At 39.1% G+C, this 6,532-nt stretch overlaps 1 pseudogene; it reads left to right on the top strand.

Annotated features, from left to right (window-relative positions):
* The first annotated feature begins 6,188 nt into the window (after positions 1-6,188).
* The window catches only part of LOC103598527, a 979-nt pseudogene continuing 635 nt past the window's right edge, over positions 6,189-6,532 (top strand).

The following is a 6,532-nucleotide window of genomic DNA, read 5'->3' on the forward strand; positions in this document are numbered from 1 at the left end:
CCCAGCTAAAGTGCCTTAGCCCTGGCTAAGCCCAGCCTAGTTCAGCCTAGAGCAGTCAGTCTCCAGTTACCATGCAGATGCCTAAGTGAGCTTAGCAGAACTCAGCAGAACCACCTGAGTGAGCCCAGTCCTGATCAGGTGAACCCAACAGCATATGTAAGTGTTTACTGCTGCATGCCATTGAGGTTTTGTTTACTTGTTATGCAGCAAAAGCTAATTGATATGCTAATCCATAAGACATATGTTAATATCTGATAGCAGGGGTAAGAGAGGCATTGAGAAAGACTTTGCTTTCCTGAGACAGCACTACTCCATTTACTCTTTCTCCTTCTCCCTGCTTAAGCTCAGATTTAATAACTGAAGGTATAACAGCCATCCTGTGATCCAGCGTATACAAGAAAGGATGTTAAAGATGTTGGGGAGAAGACAGAAAAGGTCTGGGTGTCTGATGGCATTGTGAAGCAATGTATCAGCCCTGTATTGTCTAATACTGGATTTCTTATTATGTGAGGTGTGTGAGATGTAATATAAACTCCGTTCTTTTAGGCTACTGTATTCAGAATTTCTGTTACACCAATTATTAAATGATTTTTACAAAATTGTTACAAAAATGATTCTTGATGCAAAAATCAAAGCATGACTCAATTTCTAGAATCAGAACCATGGTAGCAACAAATGGAAAGAGGCCATCTAGTGGAAACAAAGAGCAAGGTCAGGATGTAATGAGGAGCGGAGCTGGCCTGACACCAGACCATTTCTACTGTGCTAGAATTCATCGTTTCCAGTTTGCAGTGATGCAGTTGAGCCCAGACAAAGGTGTTGAGTGCAAATGTTTGGAACCCTACAATGTAGGAACCCGAACAAATAATTACATTGAGATTATGAGGTTTAATTTGACCTACTGCCGCATGTTGTAAGACCCTAGACATTTTAGGGGTTTAACCTTTTCCATTTCCTCTTTTAAAAATATTACATTACTCTTTTCTTTCCCTCTTTCTTTGGATATCTGTATCTCTTTAAATTGGCAATGCTTTCACAGCAGCATTTTTTTTTAATCTATAAGTCCCATTAATGTCCATCAAATACATCTCTTTGTGCTATAAAATATATGCTTTACAAATAGAATTTATTTTTTTAAGGTAGAACAGAAATGGCATGGCATGTTTTTATGATAAATTGTAAAAAGGACGTAATAACTTATAGTAACCAGATGAAATTTCACAGAAAATTTTTCAGCAATTTATAGCACAGAAGAATAGTTATAGAAAACACCAGTGTGGTATGAATACGTGAAAACACAAGTCAAATGTGGGCAAATATTCGAGAAACACCACATGCAAAGCCTTGCCTGTTCCTTTGCCAACACACTTTCAGGGAACTAACTTGCCCTGGGCTATTGGACAAGTAGCTCTGACTTCCAAAAGCTGTATCAGTTCTTCAGTCTGACAGACAATGTGTTAAAATCCCCTTCAAATATGGTTAATATACAAAAAAACACAGAGTTGATCTCCATATCCTTGTGGTGGCATTCAAACCTAGTGTTTGGGATTTTATTAACACAAAAAGAAAAATTTATTGAATATTCCCTAAGTGTTAGCATTTGAGCCACTGATCAATGAAGTCAAAATAGCAGGGGGAAAAAACTTAGCAAAGTCCATCTGATTTCTTCTTACTGCCTTGGGACATTAGAGCCTTTGGAGATAGGAACATGATAAATATAGGATAACTACACTGGACGTAGAATTGAATTGAATTTCTACACAGTTAAATGAATGTATTAATTAGTTTCTTTGGCTGTAGGCAACAAAAAGTAACTCTTGGTAACTTGAGCAGAGGGGAAAGAAATATACTGAAAGTCTATAAGGATAGAGCAAAAATTGAAGGAAAAACTATAGAACAAGGCTTCGAGGAGAATGGAGACCTGGGAAGCTCCAGAAATCCTAGTAGCAATAATTAATAGGCTGTTTCTTTTTTTATTTTTTTAATTTTATTTTGTCGATATACAATGTGGTTGATTACCAATGTGTTTGATTATGATATACATTGTGGCCCATTACCAAAACCTCCCTCCCTCCTCCCTCTCCCCCCTCCCACCCAACAATGTCCTTTCTGTTCACTTGTCGTATCAAATTCAAGGAATTGTAGTTGTTATGTCTTCTTCCCCCGCCCCCAGTTTTTGTGTGTGTGTGTGTGTGTGTGTGTGTGAATTTATTTATTTATTTTTAGCTCCCACCAATAAGTGAGAACATGTGGTATTTCTCTTTCTGTGCCTGACTCGTTTCACTTAATATAATTCTCTCAAGGTCCATCCATGTTGTTGCAAATGGCAGTATTTCATTCGTTTTTATAGCTGAGTAGTATTCCATTGTGTAGATATACCACATTTTCTGTATCCACAATTGCAAATAGGCTTTTTCTTGAGAGTATCAGGACCAAAAATAAATTAGTCTCGACTGGCTTTTGTCCAGAAGAGAGCACCTGATACCTAGGAAAAGACTAAGGTACTAACAAAGAGATTGAGGGAGCTCTCCAAAGGAAATTTAAGGGCTGTTTTGAAAATAACAGGCCATGAATGTTGGGCAAAGTCTAGAAATGTTCACCATAATGATAAAATTATAAAGTTCCAGGTTCCCTTTCCCTGGGGAGACCAAGGCACCAGTAGGGGAAACTAAATGATACAGAGAGATCGAAGGTCAAAACAGAACTTGCATTCTATTCAACAGATTGACCTACTTTATTCCTCCTACTATAAAGAATAGGAAGTAAAACATATAAAAGAATTTCCACTTTCTAAATGAGCATAAACCATCTCTAAAGAGCAGAGGGATAAAAGTTAAGTTTCTGCTATTGTTTTTCCTTGAAAGTAAAATACTACCATTAAAATTTTCCTCTTTTGAACACAGAATGATCATATCACTTTTACATTGGAAATGTTAGTGTTATCATTACATCATAAGACCACCCTGAACCTTCATTTTTCATAAGCATAAGCTAAAATGCAAAGGGATTACATTTTGTAAAAGCAAAGTTATTTCATTTCATTAAACTGATGGAGAGAATTAAAGGCCAAGATTAGCACAATAAGAATAAATTAATAACTGTTTTAATATTCTTCTGAATCCAAATCAGTATTTCCATATAATAACAGTGGAATGCAGGTACAATCATGTATTAAATGCCAAGTCAATTAAACACGCTAAAGGTGCTGATTTAAAATGCCAGAAGGATTAACATGACCTTTCATTTATTATGAACTATTGGCATTTTGAAAAAAAAAATTTAGAAAACACTGTTCTGAACACACTTCCAGACTCAGAAATTATTTAAACTTGTTCCTTTCAAAGATACTCTTCTCAAATGCAATATTACCGAAAGAGCTAAATGTTTTTATGGAAGAGAATTTATGCATTCCCCCAAGTGAGAGAATCATATTAACAATCAAAAGCTGTTTTGAATACAGATTTATCTTTTTATATAAGAAGTATGTGTCTCAACTGCAGCATAATTTGAAATTTTGATACTTCTAGGCATAGCTCTCAAGGCAGAGGGAAAGATTCACCATAGTCTATTTTACAGGAGTCTTTTTTTTTTTTTTTTTGCAGCTGGCCTGTATCGGGTATCAGCACCATGCTCTCCCAAGTGAACTAACCGGCCAGCCCTCAGGAGACTTTTTAGAGCTAACTCATCCTAAACAAGGCAAAAGTGAAAGAAAAATGAGCAGGACTGTGGTAGGCATAATTCTAAGATGGCACATAAAGACAACCTGTCCTAATCTTTGGACCTATGAATATGATGAGTTAGCACATCTGTGGTTATGCTATCTTATGTAGCAAAGGGGTTTTGCAGTAGTTAAAGTTACTAATCAGTTGACTAAGTTAATCAAATATGTGGATATTTGGGTGGACTATCTAATCACAGAAACCCTTCAAAGGCAAAGAATTTTATCTAGCTGGTGGCAGAAGAAGTCAGAGAGATTGAAAGCACAAGAAGGATTTGGCACACTGTTGCTGGCTGTGGCAATGGAAGGGACCATGGTCAAGGACTGGAGAGAGACCACTGGGAGTGAGAGAGACCCCTGGAAGACAGCCACCAGAGGAATGTGGACCTCAGTCCTCCTGTCATAGGAAACTAAATCCTGCCAACAACCTGAATGATCTCAGAAGCAGATTCTTCCTCAGAATGGCCAGATAAGAGCCCAGCCTGGCTGACACTGTTTTGGCCTTGTGAGACCTGTGCAGAGAACCCAGTGGAGCCTGTCTAGACCTACAGAACAGCAGGATGAGACATGGGTGTTGTTTTAAGTTGTTAAATATGTGGAAATTTGTTATACAGCCATTGAAGCTTGTCCTTGGACTGAGATGAAAGTGTTCTTTATCAAGAAGGAGAGCATGGGACTGCCATCTGAGTCCCTCAAAAGGGAGACTTTACAACCAATACCACAGAAATACAAAGAATCATTAGAGACTATTATACACAATTGTATGACAACAAATATGAAAACCTGGAAGATACAGATAAGTTTCTGGACACATACAAACTACCCAGACTGAACCAAGAAGAGACAAAAAACCTGAATAGACCAATAACAAGCAACAAGATTGAAGTCATTGGCAATCTTCCAACAAAGAAAAGCCAAGGTCTAGATGGCTTTACAGTTGAATTCTACCAAACTTTTAAAGAGGAATTAATACCAATTCTCCTCAAACTATTCCAAAAAATTCCAACAGAAGCCATTCTCCCAAACTGATTCTATGAGGCCAACATAACTCTAATATCAAAACCAGATAAAGACACAACAAAAAAAGAAAATTACAGGCCAATATCCTTGATGAACACAGATGCAAAAATCCTCAAAATATTAGCAATCAGAAAACAGCAACACATGAATAAAATTACACACCATGATGAAGTGGGATTCATCCCAGGGATACAAGGATGGTTCAACATATGAAAGTCAATAAATGTGATACAATATATGTAACGGGCATGCAGCCAGTATGAATCTGGCCATCACAGCTGGGGCATGAATGGTGACAATCAGCTTTGTATCCCATGAATATTCATAACCAACAAAAATTTTTTTAAAAGAATAAATGGGTATAGGAGATCTTATTGGTGTGGTGAAAATGTTCTAAAACTGATTTGTGATGTTGGCCACACAACTTTATAAACTTACTAGAAATCAATGAATTGCATACCTGAAATGGGTGGATTACATGATATATAAAATATTCCTCAATAAAGTTTTTTTTAAACAAAGAGCATTTCTCTGACATTCAGCAGATCCCGAAATACAGCACTCTTCTGCCACTAAATAGCTAAACAACCCTGGACAAGTAGTGCACTTACTGTAGACCTTTGTCTCATTACCTATAAAGAGAGAGTTGGGCCAGGTGAAGCCCAGAGTATCTCATGCCTCTTCCCATTCCCACATTCTATGGCTATTTTGGCAAAGTTAGTCTCAAAGAAAACACTTTTGTTCCTTGGCAGATATCTAAATAAGGACGCTCTTCTGAAAGAAATTAAAATCACAAAATCTCCTTTAAAAAATTGCCCAAAGAAAAGTTGATCTCATGGAAGTAGAGCGCAGAATAGTGGTTACTAGAGGCTGGGAAGGGTAGGGGGAGAAGGGGAAAGGCAGAGGTTACAGATACAAAATTACAGCTAGATAGGAGGAATAATTTCTAGTGATCTATAGCTTTGTAAGGTGACTAGAGTCAGCACCTTAAATTTGAATTTATTATATAATTTCAAATAGCTAAAGGAGAGGATTTTGAATTTTCCCAACACAAAGAAATGACGATATTTGAGTGATGAGTATGCTACTTACCCACATTTGATCATCACACGTTATAAACATATTCAAATACAGTGGTGGCCCGCCAAAACCAAGCTGAGGTGAGCGATGGCGAGGACAGCATGTGTCACAGCCTTGTGCGGGGCAGGCTCGGGACCACGTGGCGTGACATGTCACAAAGGGGCCTGGTTACCAGGGTGCACGTGGGGGATGCCTGAGGCTGGTGGGCACCAGTGCTCCCCGGCTCCCCACACGGCTGGCTGCGCTGTGGTCTGCTGCTGTCGCCGGGGCCCGTTCGCATTCCCAACAGAACGCAGAGCTGTCTCAGCTGCTGGTTGTGGCCCGTCCAGGCCGTGCCTACTGCGGCCACAGCCAGATCAGCCTCGGCACCATGAAGGGGCCCGGGGCTGCCCCTCAGCCGTACTTGGGGCTGGTCCTGGGAAAGCTGCGCAGGACTGTGGCAGCATTGCCTGAAGACCCGAGACCGGGCCCTGGTTTTCCGTGGGAATTGGTGATATGTGCGGCTATTACTGGATTTTTGATTCTCTTGTTTTTGTGGAGAAGTGTTCAATCGGTTAGAAGTCGGCTTTTTGCAGGAAGAGAGAAAAATCTTGCTTTCTGGACTTATTGAAGAAAAATGTAAACTACTTGACAAACTTAGCGTTGTTCAAGAAGAGTATGAAGGCTTAGAGTCAGATTTGAAGGATGCCAGCTTTGAGAAGGAGTCAACAGAAG

Source organism: Galeopterus variegatus, unplaced genomic scaffold (genome assembly GCF_000696425.1).
Source record: "Galeopterus variegatus unplaced genomic scaffold, G_variegatus-3.0.2 Scaffold2661, whole genome shotgun sequence".
In the NCBI taxonomy this organism is placed as follows: Eukaryota; Metazoa; Chordata; class Mammalia; order Dermoptera; family Cynocephalidae; genus Galeopterus; species Galeopterus variegatus.